The sequence below is a fragment of the Drosophila elegans genome, unplaced genomic scaffold (assembly GCF_018152505.1).
Source record: "Drosophila elegans isolate 14027-0461.03 unplaced genomic scaffold, ASM1815250v1 contig_468, whole genome shotgun sequence".
Taxonomy (NCBI): Eukaryota; Metazoa; Arthropoda; class Insecta; order Diptera; family Drosophilidae; genus Drosophila; species Drosophila elegans.
In genome coordinates this window covers 973,430-987,849 of record NW_024545855.1, presented here as the reverse complement: position 1 = coordinate 987,849, position 14,420 = coordinate 973,430, and the positions used below count along the sequence as shown (strand labels likewise).

Here is a 14,420-nt window from a genome sequence, read left to right as displayed (position 1 = left end):
AGGGACTTGTCTTGTCTTGCATCACTCCTAAAGTACGCATTAAATAATTGAACAACCTTTAAGTTATTTATAGTCTTTCTTTCTGTGTGGTCCTGGTGGACTTCCTTGCATCCGCCAAGTTTAAACTAATTTTGCAACCGTTAACTGGCAACCGGCGACTGGCGATGCAATTTGCTTGTGGCAGTTGCTTCCTGCCCCTGGTCCTTCCCTTGTCCTGTGCCACTCCGTTATGCTGCCTCATTATGTTACGGCATGATTTGCTTATGCCTCTGCCACTTGAGCTTCCTTCGTCGTTGCCTTTTCCATTTTTCCATCTCTTGTATTCAGTGATTTTCTTGACCTTTTTATACCTTAATTGTGGGTCTTCTATTTTCACTGACATTTGAAAAACTCTTAGTTAGAAAAGCTATTTTAGCATTAGATGGAAGGTTAAAATATATATTCAAGTCTCTGTGTTCTTATCCATGGGCAACAATATTAGAAAATTGTATCCATTTATTCATTAGTTACCTAACTTGCCTTCTCAAATGTTCATCAAATTAAATTCTTAATTTAAATTATTCACATTGTTCTGCGATTATGAATTAATGAAAATTTACTAAACTAGATTTGAAGACAATAATTAAACTATGGCAGAAATGTAAAACATTTTCGTGTTTTTATTAAGTTATACTTTCTAAGCGTATCGCAAAGTCGAACAACAAAGCCCCACAGTTAACTTGATGTTATTTAAACCTAAATGCTCGTATTCACTGGCAGGGCAAACTTTCCTCCACTGGGGTCACTCGCAGGCCAGAGGCTGCTCAACTTCTTGACTGTTGCATTTGGTCCAAGGAATCCACCAAAGTTGTCCTCATCGTTGTTTGTTTATTTTTAGAGTGCGCGAGGCTGGGAAAACAAGGTGAGGGCATAAAGCGGCTGGGCGAAATTGAGTTTTGCAACTTTTCAAATATAATTTCGAACAAATCGATAGGGCAAACCTGTGAAGCGGCCTGCTCTTTGGCAGGCAAATTTCGCAAGGACAATCGAGTTATCCGCTGTTGCTTCCTTGCAACTATTGCATCCTTGCATCTTTGCAGCTCGGCACGTCCGCTGGCACTTTGACTGAATGGAAATTGAATTAGTTGAGACAATTTGTTTTCATTTAATTCCCAAAACATTGCCACAGCTAAGAAATCCTGTCGACTGATTTAGTTGAAAGAAGTAGGGTTGCTTCCTTAGTCCATCAGCACATGCGAAAATACCCATTTGACAGCTGTCAGACTTTGTTGCCCCTGGTTTTTTTGCATCGGAAACCCGTAACCAAACCCTCAACGAAACCCATTACCAAACCCAAATCAACGAGCAGTCCCAATTTCTATGCTAATTGGAGGCTATCCTGTGAAAGTGGGTGCGGATTAAGCGCTTTGATTGCGTGAAATTCTTACCAAAAAGTGTTCAAATCTTGAAATGGGTTGAGCCCCCACAAAGGTTACCAAAAGGCATTACAATTAGCAGTACTTAACAGTGGTGATTACGGAATTTTGAAACAGTTGTAAGTGCTGTTTATTGTTAGAGAGATTATTTTAATCGGGGGCTTGTTTGACATAATGCAACTGTTATGAACAGTAAATGTCTTTTTGAAAATTAATATGCAATATTTTATAGGTTATTTGGCTCTGTGATTTATTACAATTAACCAGTATTTTTTTTTTTAATTTACTGAATGGTAGAAGCAGTTATATACCATTTTATTTATCGTTTTCAAGGTTCTTTAACTAAATTTATTATTCTAATGTCTAACTTTCCTGACAAGTTATTACACGATTACTCTTTATGAGAACATTATTGTTTCACGTTATATAAAACACCATTCAATAACAAATAGGTGCTTTATTGACTTTTATTCGATAAGTGTTCTGTTGTGTCCCGATGGTAAACAAAGCTGTAACTGCACTACCCCCAAGCTCCGTGGTTCTCTCTCTTAGTAAGTCGTTATAACCTTTTACCAACTCTCTGTGGCACAGAAGCATTCTCGCCACACAACACGTGAAGTAATAATCCCGCTTAAGGACCTTAAGCCTTTGTCTAGTTGACCACCACCGGGTTGAACGACGCTTTTCCTGCTCCTGTTCCTGGAAGTCCTGGACTTCGGAGTTGACCGCACAACAAAAACAGAAGGCAGCAGAAAGCTGTAAGATCAAAGCTTTGATCTGACGCGGTGGTGGAAGTGGTGGTGCTGGGGACTCGGACACAGTATCCGGTTGCCATGGAAACTTTGTGCTGACTACACTGGGAAAACAACAAGCTGTCATTCAAAGAGGATAAAACATTATCGATGGGTGTAAATATTTGTAAATTATTTGGCTTTGATTTGATTTTAAAGACTAACCCATTTAATATCTTTCAAAAGCTATTTTAGACCATTTTTGAAAATTTATTCCTAATTCCAAACATATAATTTCCGTTAAAATTCCCATTTGCATATTAATTCGCTTGCAAATAAAATGATGGCGGGACATAACTTGGAATATTTTACGTTAATTTTACTCTGTAGCAAACAAATTCAGAAGACTTTTCTTTAAGTTAAGAATGATATGATTGAATTATATAATATATCCCGGAAACTAACACAAACGACCTTATAAATATCAATATAATTCCCAAGTTGGTATTCGGGGATCCCTTCTACTACTTTAGAATAATTTTCTAATAATACTTTATTTTGCTACAAATGCAGACATTTTTAAATTTATTATTCTTAACCGTTTTTCACAGTACAGTAGAGCGAGGGTGTTGTAGATTTTCTGTTGCAATCTGGCCTTTCATATCTCGCATCTCCCTGCAACGGACATAGCTTGGGCTTAAAACAGAACCGAGGTTACCGCACGAATGACACACGCTCTGAGTGGCGGGGATATAGGAAGTACTGGGTTTTCAGCGGGGGCTATAGCCAAGCCGTTGGCTTTGTTTGCACAACTCAAAGTTGCTGGCATTCTTGGCGTGCGCTCAGAAAGTGAAATATGTAAGCAATGTGTTTGCCTGAATGGCTGGCAGGCCCAAAGGATCCAAAGGATCCAAAGGGGAATATAAGTTGGGGGTGGTGGGGAAAAGGTTAGCACCTTAAATCAGCAATTATGTCGCGCAACTTTTGCCCAGGTGCCTGGTGCAAAAGGGGAGGGCAATAAAAAAGGTACTGGCTACCCCCTTGTTAGATAAGATTTTGCTCGCTCTTGTTGCCATAATAACCCGCTTTTGCCTTTTGCCGTTTCCGGCTTCTTCTTATTTTTTTTATTTTTGTTGTGCCTTTTAATAAACTTATTAAATGTGTAAGCAAGCCGTTGTCCCTGCCACCATCCATTTTTTTTTGCTGGCTTTTATTTGGCAAATAATGAAAAGTAATTTAATCAAGCCAACAAAAGGGCTACGAAATTCATCAGGAAAGATAATGGAAGTCCCAAAATTTGATTGGCACTTCAACCGGCGCCTCCTTGAATTTTTTTTTCTGTTTGGTTCTGGATACCAGCATAGGGGTTCTCCCAATCGGGATTTTGTTAATTGGCTGCACAAAGAACCTGCCTGCAATGTCGGTTAGCGGCTTCCAATCATGCGCTAATATCCGCATCACCAAAAGCTTTGAAGGCTGCATCCATAATCCGGCCAACCAAAGAGGTATGATGCTGGCTGGTAGCTGGCATTCAGTAGCTGGAGCTGAAGCGGAAGCTGAAGCTGGAGCGTCGAAAACTGTCAACGGCCATGTGTACGGCGTTCTTTTGTGCCCGGACCCTGGCCGCAGATTATGATTTTGACAGCATTTTTTGTTGCCGTAGGAGAATGGCAAAAAGGGGGTACTACTGGCACTACCACGGCCAGGGAATAATGGACTCATAATCAACTTGTGCAAGTGCGCCCGGCAAGTTTTAATTACAAAACGTTCAGGCTCTTTTCTCTACTTCCACTTCCACCTCCACTTCCATTTCAAGCCCTATTCTTGCTTGTGTTTAATTCATCTAGGTTCTGGATTAACATTCTGCATTTTTTTTCGCGGCTGCCTTTTGTTGACTCCCTGGGAACTACTTGGCACGCGCATTTTAATCAAAGTAAAATTTTAAATAAATATTAGAGACGCACAGCGTGATGAATAATTTCGGGCTGCCGCGCGTTGTCAATTGTCTGCCTCGCATGGGCAATTTCAATTTCAGCTACGTCAGCCCAAGAATTGTGGAATGCACAGCAAACAAAAATGTAGAACGCTATTAGTGTGCAAATAAAAAATATTTTTTTTTTATTTTAGTTATTATCTAAATTCTGAAAAAGGGAGCCATACTCACCATTTAAGAGGTCGAATAAAATGATAAAAATTGATGTTACTTAATGTTAATTCAAAAACCATTTTGTTAGAATTAAATAAAAACATCATAGTTTAAAATAACACGTTGCTGTCGTTCATATTGATTTTAATTCGGAAAATAATAACAATGTGCAGGGTATAAACTTTGTATACAAATTGTAAAGTGCTTAACTTACGCGCTAATTAACAAGAGACAAACGAATTGACTTTAAAGTTTATCACTCATACGTACTGTTGCCTTAAAAAAAAATTTTATCTTAACCGGTACACGGTATGAAAACTGAGAAAAAACTACGCAGCGCCTTCAACTTAAGATAATAATAAGATTTTATTTTCGAATGCCTTTATTAAAGGGTGTTATTCTGGTCATCCATTTTAAGGTACATATGTATATAAAATGTTAAAACATAAAAAGTTACTTTAGAAATATCAATGTGAAAGTATTCACTTTAGTATTAAGCTTATCAATATTGTTGAAAAACACTGCACAGGCCAATTTTGTTTATATTTTCTTAACGTGTGTTTGCAAGGAACTCAAAGGGCGGTGTTTGTATGGGTGGGGTGGCATCGTGTCGAGTCGGTGGCTGCATCAGACTTGTCCTTGACACGTTTGCTGCATGCCAAATGAAGGTTGGCTCGCCTCCTTGCCAGCGAGTAGTGAAAAAGCGCTTTCGAAGACAGCCAAAGACCGCAAATCGTTTTCGGAGACTGTTGCGCGTTTACTTTGCTCGCTGGCACACTCATATAGTGACACACTAACACGTCCGCGTGTACAACTCACACACAAACGCACACACACATGTATGAGAGCATGCACATGCAAATTTAACGAGCGCCAATGGCAAAAATTTCGCCCCAGGCCACTTAGCGTTGTCTTTTGTGGCATGAAACACACACACACACACACACGCACATGCGCTGGCATATATTCATACATGTCGACATCCTCGTTTATTGCTATGCAATCTGTTGTTGCTTTTATATCCGGCAGCCAGATAGCGAAGGCATAAAAAAGTCCTTCCTCCCTCCCCCTGGGGCACCATAACAAAATGGTAAGCGACACTTGCTACAAGCATGCTGAAGTGTTCAAATGACGCTGGCGGCAGGCAAGAAGGTGCCACAGCGTAAAATCTGCGGCTTGGAACAGATGGATTTTCAAGACACATGCCGCTGATCGATTAAGCCTGGGGAACAGAACAGATTGTCCGCTGAGCTGCCTTGAATGAGAAGCGCAGAGAAGGGCTTAACTCAGGGATAAAAGGGATCAAATCCTAAAGTGTTCAAAAACCTTTAGACATAAGCGTTTAAATAACATTTCAATAATTATGAAATAATAAGAACGTATTAAAATTAATATACTTTTATCGGGGCTAAACGGATTATTTCCTTAAGTGTATCAAAATAAAATGTAAACGTTTAAAAATAAACGTTTAAATAACAACTGAGTAAAAGAAAAGATAATATTTTCAATATATGTATGCTTCACTTAACTGCGTTAAATGAGAAGCGCAGAGAATAGCTTATGCAAGATTATCAAAAAGTAAAATTCTATGAATAAATCCATATCTTTATTAGAAAAATGTAGTGATTGAAGAGTTACTTATTTCTGAGAACTTAATGAACTCAATTATAATTTTTAACTTCCTTCCCTGACTGTCCATTTAAAATGCAATTATCTCAAAAGATCATTTTGCTCAAAACTGTGGACAACCCCTTGAAAATATTTTTAATCTTCAACCAGCACAGAGCATTTCGCACTCGCCTCGAACATCCTGCTTAATTTGTTCCTCCTTCCGGTTACACCATCCCTATGCATCCCTGTCATTGCAATATGTTTTTATGATTATGACAATGATGATACCGTAATCGGTGTTGCCGCCTTCTGGCTTAATGCAACAACTGCAAAATGCGTTTGGGCGACACTTGCAGCAAATTGCCCCACGCACACACAAGAACTATGAGCACAAACGATTCGAGCTGAAAATTGCTTGGCACAGTTTGTCGCATTTTTCGTCCTTGTGCTCCTGCTCCTGCTCCTGCTCCTACTAGTCCTGCCTGCTATTTCCTGCCTGCCCGCCCTGTCATTTAGAGCTCATTTCAGGCGAAAAACGAAACGGAATGTAAACAAAAGGCAGTGGCAACTGTGGCAGCAGGGCGGCAAAAGGACGCAGCCACTTCCGTGTCGCAGCAGCTATAAAATGACAGAGCAACTGCCTCCTTCTACACTTTTCAAAATAAGGATGACCTAAATGGTAGGCATTTCCTAGGCCAGCAGAAGTTTTAATTATTCGGTGATAATTAAACTTAGTTAAGTTTTGTTTATGTACTATTAATCACAATTTTGATTAGTAATTCTACCAATTTATAAGATTTATTTCTGTTATCAAAGGTTATTTCAATAATACTAATAAAAAAGCAAGATCATCTTATAATATTTAACATAGTGGGACACAAGGGGCCTAAAAGTATGCAGTAAAAAAAAGGACGTCGTTTTTTGTAATGAATCCAACAGATATCCTAAGTCACACGTGATTTAGTTTTAGAAACATGCTTGTTCAAATTGTGCTTTATAAGTTTGTATAATTTTTTTCAGTGTACACCACCGTGTGAGCTCTTCTCTTCATTCCCTTTTTCATTCCCCTAATGAGCTTGATGCGTTTTTGATGATGCTGTTGGCTCCTGCCGTTGCTGCGGCTGCTGGCTACCATCCTGTTCTGGCAGTCGCTTTAATTGAATGTTTTACCTCTCGACGGCCAACGCTGCGTATGCGCAATGTGCAGCCTGCCCAGTTGAAATTTGACTTTTATGAGGCGCTTTCGGAATACACAATTACCGTGTCGAATTTATTAATGCCATTTATCATGGCGCCCAGAATGTAGCGCGTAGGGGTAACCTCTATGTCCCCAAACAAGGTCTTTCATGGCTTGTCAGCGGCTTTAATTATGCTGAGGCTGACGATGTCCTGCTGGGACAGCATCCTGGCCGAGACGTGCTCATATTTTATGCCTTTATAAGCAGTAGTCGTGTCGGTGTCAGAGCCCCATCCACTTTTGTAGACTTTAGGCTTATATATTGTGTGGTGTGACAATTAAAAGCTAAAGCGTCCAAATAAAGTTAGGCAACCCTTTTCATTTCATATAAGGAAAAAGAAAGGTGTCAGCATTCAACCTTTTAATCATGGTGACACATAATTTGTCTAATTTATTTTAAACTCATTAACAGATACAGTGTTTGCTTGGATTTAAAGAGTGTTTCATGCCTTTAATCTTGTAAAATCTAACACATTGGCTAAATAAATGTAATTATATATTGAATCTATTTTTCAGGGATATTACTCACTATTTTTGTCCATCATTTTGTTATTTATTCCCCAACAAAAATTAACTAGTCAACAACAATCTAATTTTGTATTACCATTCCCCACACATTTAATTATACAGACAATAAATGCCGGCTCAATAAGCCGTAAACTCTTGGTATATATTTTCATTGTGGCTTAGTTGAATTAACACTGGGTCTTTGTTAATCGATAAGCACTCAATTAACGGGTCTTAAAGGCTTACCGCAACACAACATTTTGCGTGTAGCTGCGTTGAATTTTCCGACTAAGCAAACCTCGTATTTTCCCCTTTCACCAGATGGACACTTTCAGTGTGGCAAACAGCTGAGGCGTAAATTGATTCAGTGAGCTTAATTGTGCTGACATTTTCATGTGGCAGCGATCGATCAATCGATGTGAATGTGAATGTGTTTGCATGGCACATGGCACGCAACTGCAGCTTTACTTAGTCCCTCCTCCTCCCATTTGCCATCCAGTAAGCCTAATTTATGCCGTTGCATGGGTCGGGAATTGAATATGACAACTTTATGGAGTTTAGTTTATTATAATCGCATAAAATATTGTGACGTGCCGGGGCGGGTGAAACGAGCATGGGGATTTTCCCGAGCCTTCAACTCCCGCCGGTTCCTAACTGGCTGCTCCATTGTTGTGTGGCTCATGCATTTTTCATGGGGTAATGTTAATGTGCAAGTACTCCTGCCTGGCTATGATTTTACCTCCTTCCCTTGCTGCCCTCAGCTGACGGCCAAAGTTTATGCAACAGATTTATGAATGCCCAGCTACGTGGCTGAATTAGGCAGCTGAGGGCTTTCCCAGACCACGGAACACTGGTTCCTTCTGTCTGGCGAATATTCGCGAGATAATAAGATACACTCAAGAAAGTTATAAGCTGAAGCCAGCAACTGATTAAGGTTGCATATCAAATGACGTTGTATTTTTAATAGAGAAATTCTTGGGGTTTTCCAAATTTTAGCTCAAGGTAGGACTTCAGGCTATGACTTATTAAAATATTATGATTATTTATGTTTATTTAAATGTTAACAAACAAACAATATGTAATTTAAAGGAGAAAAAAATGGCTTTTTCTTAAAAAATATAATTTAATTTAAGGGCCATTTTTAAAACACTAAATGTATATGTAGTATATAATAATATATATATAAAATTTTAAATCTTCTTAACATAAATTCAATTTATTTAAAATAAATATTTTTCATCTTAGACTATACAAATATTTAAAGGCTATTATATTAAAATAATTCTTAAGTTTTTAGCTCTTACAGGAATATCTGAATTGATTTAAATCATTTAAAACTCTTAAATCTAAAATTGATCTTCCCAAAAAGTAGGAGAATTTTGTTTAAAAAGACCGAATTCATTTTCCTAAAGGGTTTTTCGGATAGTCTTATTAAAATGGTATACCCGCAAATTGTTTCAGTGCAGAAGAAATTATCATTTCTTGGCTTATGAATTTTAAAACCTTCAGCACTTGCCAATTTGGCTACAGGACTGTGAAAAGTTTTCCTTTAATTGTCAACTTCGTTACTCAACAAACTGTTGTCTCTCCTTTTTTGCCGGAGACCTTAGGTCATCTTGAGTTGAAAAGTTGTGCCTTTGTTAATTAAGTGCAACCCAATCTGCTGCTGCTGTGGCAGACATAACTCATTCATTTGGCTGAATCGTTTGCAGCAGCTGTTGCCGCCTCCAGACTTAATTGCCGCACTCATGACAAACGTGTTTCCACCTCAAACTCATTCCCTGGAGTTTTCCACGTTTTTCCAATCCCTGCACATCCTAGCGATAGTTCACCATTGTGTTAATAATTGAATCATTGTTAATTTTGACACGGCCAATATTTGTTTGTTGGTTGATAATTGGCAATGCAATTGGTTTAATTACAATTGTAATGCTTTCAGCTGAATTATTCACAATTAACAGCTGTCGAGTGGCTCTAATTGCCCCCGGATTAATGCAAATGCGCTGAAAGATTTTCCGTTGGCAAATAGCAAATGCTAAATTTGTTTATAAATATTTAATGCGCAATTTATTGCTCGAGGATATTTGGCCCACTCCCCCTCATTTTTCGCCAATTCCCTGTGTAAGTTGTTTTTCATGTTTCTGCTTTTGCTCTACATTACTGCGATTTTTTGTTTGCTTTTCAACTTCTCATTTTTTTTGTTTGGCTTTGCAGCTTGTCTGCGATTTTCCTGGGAAATAATTTCAGCAATCGCTGGTTGCAAATATCTGTACTCCAATATGGTTGCCCTCAGCCATGGGATAACCACTTTACTCAGTGGAATGTGCAACGTTAATGGATTTTCCCGGTATTAATATGCTTAAGGAATTTATATGGTTTTTAATTAAACTATTTTTTTATTTTGAAAATTCCTTTGAGTATAAATTTACTGGCAGGACATTTGTTATTTGCTATGCAGTCGTGTCCGCGCATTCTAATAACATTGCATTGGAATGGAATATTTTATCTGGCACACAAATGCATAACTTGAGCAAAGCGTAGAGTGCCAAAATATTTGGAAATAGTAAAAATGGTTTTTAATTAAAAAAACTTCTAGCCACCAACAGCTGTCAAAACAACTGCCCTATAACGAACAATGAATGCCCTAGAAGACAATAATTAAACAAATATATATATATTCACATTAAATTTCCAAGCGAATTTCTTAAAGACCATGGGCCATAAATTGTTTTTCCAGCATCCCAGCACTTGTTTGTGTTTTGCCAAAACGCTGTCAACGCATTACGTAATTATGGATGTATCAAATTATGAAAAATGTGCTCGCTATTCGCCAAGTTACGTGTTGTGGCAACATTTTATGGCCTTTGCCGCAGCGAATTATGTGACAAAAACGCTTCAGTAAACAGCAGACGTACAAACAGATGGGGAAAATGCCACAGCGAGACAACAGAAACGCGGACCCCGACATGGCAACCAACTGAAGCTTGGATAAGACGGGGGCGGAAAAGGCACACTGGGGAAAAGTATTGGGATTTAAATATAATTAGGTATTAGAAAAATGATTTATAGCCTCATAAACGGACATTAATTTTGTTGACTCTCCGGAATCTCCAACCTTTTCGAACCAATACTTCATTGACTTACATATGTTCGTAATAATACCTAATTATAAACTTTAATATTTTTAAATAAACTTTTAATAAAACTGCTCATTTTGATGAGTTAAAATAAGTAATTACAAATCCAAAATACCAGTTTAATAACTCAAAGTTGAGCATCAGAAAGCAAAGATTATTATCAAAGATAGTTTATTTTAATTTTGAAACATTATATTGCTGAGTGTACTTGACAAACTGGATAACTGGAGAATCTTTCTGAGGGCTGACACGTGAGTCCCTGTCCCCTGTTTTCACTCCCAGTGCATCGTTAAAGATTTATTTAGAATTTCCAGCGGGCACCATACACCGCAGCGTGTAATTGTCCATATATGTAGTGGAGTGCCCTCCCCTCTCTCTCTCTTTCTCTTTCTGTCTGTCTCCATCTTACCGTCCCTTTCTGCTTGCTCTGTCAGCATTGCATACTTTTATGGTAATAATTTCAGTTGTGGTATTAAATCAGCGGAAACGGAAATGTAAAAACGTGTTGCCAGGAAGTCATATTTCAGCTTAGACAAACGAGATACACGAATGGCCAAAGAGAGGGATAGAGATAGGGGGAGGGGAAAGAGAAGGGTGATGAAGCGTGAGATAGAGCCACATGCAACACTGTTGTCAGTTGCTGTTTGTGGTGCTGTTGTGGAGGAGACTACATCGCATTAATTTGGTTTTACAACATGGCCACACATAAAAATGAGAAATTGCTGACACACATGCTGCATAAGCAAACGCGAGTGAGCGAGAGGGCCTGCGTAATGGGTGAACGAGAGGCAGGCAACAATTGCCATCAACAATATAGTCGAAATTAGCGCAAAATGAATTATAAATGCTGCCTTAATAAAAAGCTGAAGCACAAAGCGCGGCCAGCAAACATCAAGTCCTTAGCGAGTGAAAAAGACAGGCGACCGGTAATAGTCTTAGTCCTAGAGTGAAAGAGAGGGTCCGAGGAAGTGGCAAAATGAAGAAGCAGCCACAACTCTCCGCAGATGTAAACAGTAAAATGTTGAATTTTCTTCCGCCGCTTTATGTGCAGCATCAAAAACAGATGCTGAGCACGGCAGAAATGAAAAGTTGAGGAAAGTGGAAAGCGGAAAGGATCGGGAACAAGGGGTTGCGGAAGAGCTGAAAAGCCTTGTCCACTGAAATTGCAATAAATAAAGAAGCAAAGTTTTTAATGCCCAGCAATTCTTTTGGGTTTTGGGGGATATTCGCTGCAAGCAAGTTATGCAAATTAGTTGCAAAAATTACTCTTTGTCTTAATACTTTCCATTCTAAAGCTATTTTTAATAAATGAATAGGTTAAAAAACTTTTAATTTAGTATATTCATAGAAAGACAATATTATCTTTAAAGTCGTTAAATTTTTAAGAGTTTACACTTTAGGGAAATTCTTTGACTTACATCAAACCAAATAACTATTTTAAATAAAATGTAATATATTTTAGCAATAGCTGTTCACTATATCAAAAGTTCCATAACTGTTTTGTTTTTTCTTGAACAATAATGTTGTTATTAAAACATTTAAATAATATTTATTGCACATTTTAGTTCTTAAGTTTTATTAAACTGAAAAGAAAATGGTGTGTTATATAAACTAAACATTTTTTGGTAACTGCCAATTTCTAGCAACATTTTGTTTTCTACATACCCATTACTCTCAACTATTTTGTTTGTATTTGAAGTTAATTTATTACATTTTTTTGAGCATTTCAATTTCAATTTAGTTTATGCATTTTTCCGCTGTTCATTAAGTCTTGATAAAGAAAGCTTAATTATTTTGACTTTACAATGTTATGAACAGGGACTGTTGGCTAAAACTGATGATGATAGTTTAGTTTATATAGTTTTCCTTTGATTATTAAGTCCTAATAAATGCAGCTAAGTTATTTTGACTTTACAATGTCATGGGCTGTAACTGTTGGCTAAAACTGATGATGACACCAGTTTATTTTTACCTAGCTGTTGGCAACTTTTATCAACCCATCTGTATCGCAACTTCTGTTACAAATACCCCAATAAACATTTTCAATTTAAGTTGTATCTAGACAAGGGCTTTTCGCAGTTTAGTCGCTGGTTTATGGGCAGCTCAATGGCTAATCCCGAACAGAATCGTCATCTGCCGGGACGGAAAAACTTAAACCTCGCAGAAATCTTAAAGGCAGATGTTGTCGATGTCGTTTCCCCAATGGATTTTCTAAGGCTGGTGGTATTGGTGGGTACTGCTACTGCTGCTGGCAATTATCACATCGTGTCGCAGTGGCGGCCATAATAACCCCCAGTCCGGAGATGAAGTCAAATGCTGCAAATACAACCAATCAGACGAACAGTGACGGGATGCGCCCCTCAACGCCCATTTTAATGTGTGCGCACGACTTGGCCAGGGGCAAACGAATATATATCGGGGTATGGAAGTGATACTGGCTCTGGTAACTCCATGAATTTTCTTGTGTTTTCAGTGGGGAAACAGCAGTAAATTGACATAAAAACCAAATTGTCCATAAAAATGTATTTCCCTTTAGCCCAGCCAAGGCGCTCCCCCAAGCAGTTGGTTTTTCCTCGATTTTTCCTCGCTTTTTCCCGCTATCCTCCGCGCGTAACCCCGATGCTTATCGATAAAGTTCAATGGCAGCTTCAGGGGCAACTTGCTCAGTTGGCCGGCGGAATTAGTTTCCTGCGGGGAATCCCTGGGAACGGTTCCGTCAACAATTTAATCAGCTCATCGCCTCCCGGCCGCAGCAAATCCTGCTGGCTGGCCAAAGGATTTTTGTCTTGTGCTTATTTCAACACCCTTTGGGCCTTGTAGTTTATATATTTTTTCTTCATGTTTTTTTTTTTTATTATTTCGTTTGGGCGGTCTTACTTCCCGTCTATTGACACAAAATAAGTTGCCTTTAGTTTTTTGGTTTTATTGGCCGCATTCTGTTGGCAGGAAATTAAAAGCCATCTGGCAATGTTTTCATTTCCTCTCGCCAGAGTCACTTCATCATCGGCTACAGAATCGATATTATGCTAATGCCCGCCTAATTATCGCCCATTATCGAAATGAACTGAGCGCATTTTCCATAGCCACCAACATTCTATATAAAAGTAGTCTGCCAGATGGCTTATTTGATGAGTCGCAAAATAAACCGACTGAAGTTCGATTTTTGGGAATGGGATTTTGATTTGTAAATGGGTTTGGCGAGATTGTTGGCAAGATAAGTACGCTTAGGGTGTCAAGTTTTGTTTAATTAACAAATTTGATTAATTGAAATGGGTTGGTTCATGTTAGCTTTTACTAAACAAGTTTTTGATATATTAACGAATTAAAAATCTTTAATTGTACTTTATAATGCCCAAAATTTGGGCGCATGTAAAAACGTTTAAAATGCTTTACATTATTAAAAAGAACTATCATGTATCTAAATTTGTTGATTTTAAAATATAATTTGATATGTTGCTTTAAAATTAGAGCAGCATATTCTCAGTCATTATTCTAAATGTTTTTCAAAAAATAATTGAATAGATTACGAATGTAGTTAGTTGGAATGCATTGGTTTAGCTAAATTCTGTACATTATTAGAAAAGCAAAATTTATTAACATACAGCCTTTTGGCTTGTGGCTTAGAAATATGATGAA

The 14,420-nt window shown here is 38.0% G+C and overlaps 1 protein-coding gene across 1 annotated transcript in view; it reads right to left on the bottom strand.

Annotated features, from left to right (window-relative positions):
• The window catches only part of LOC108144008, a 32,747-nt gene that overhangs the window by 5,799 nt on the left and 12,528 nt on the right, over positions 1-14,420 (bottom strand). The window lies entirely within an intron of this gene.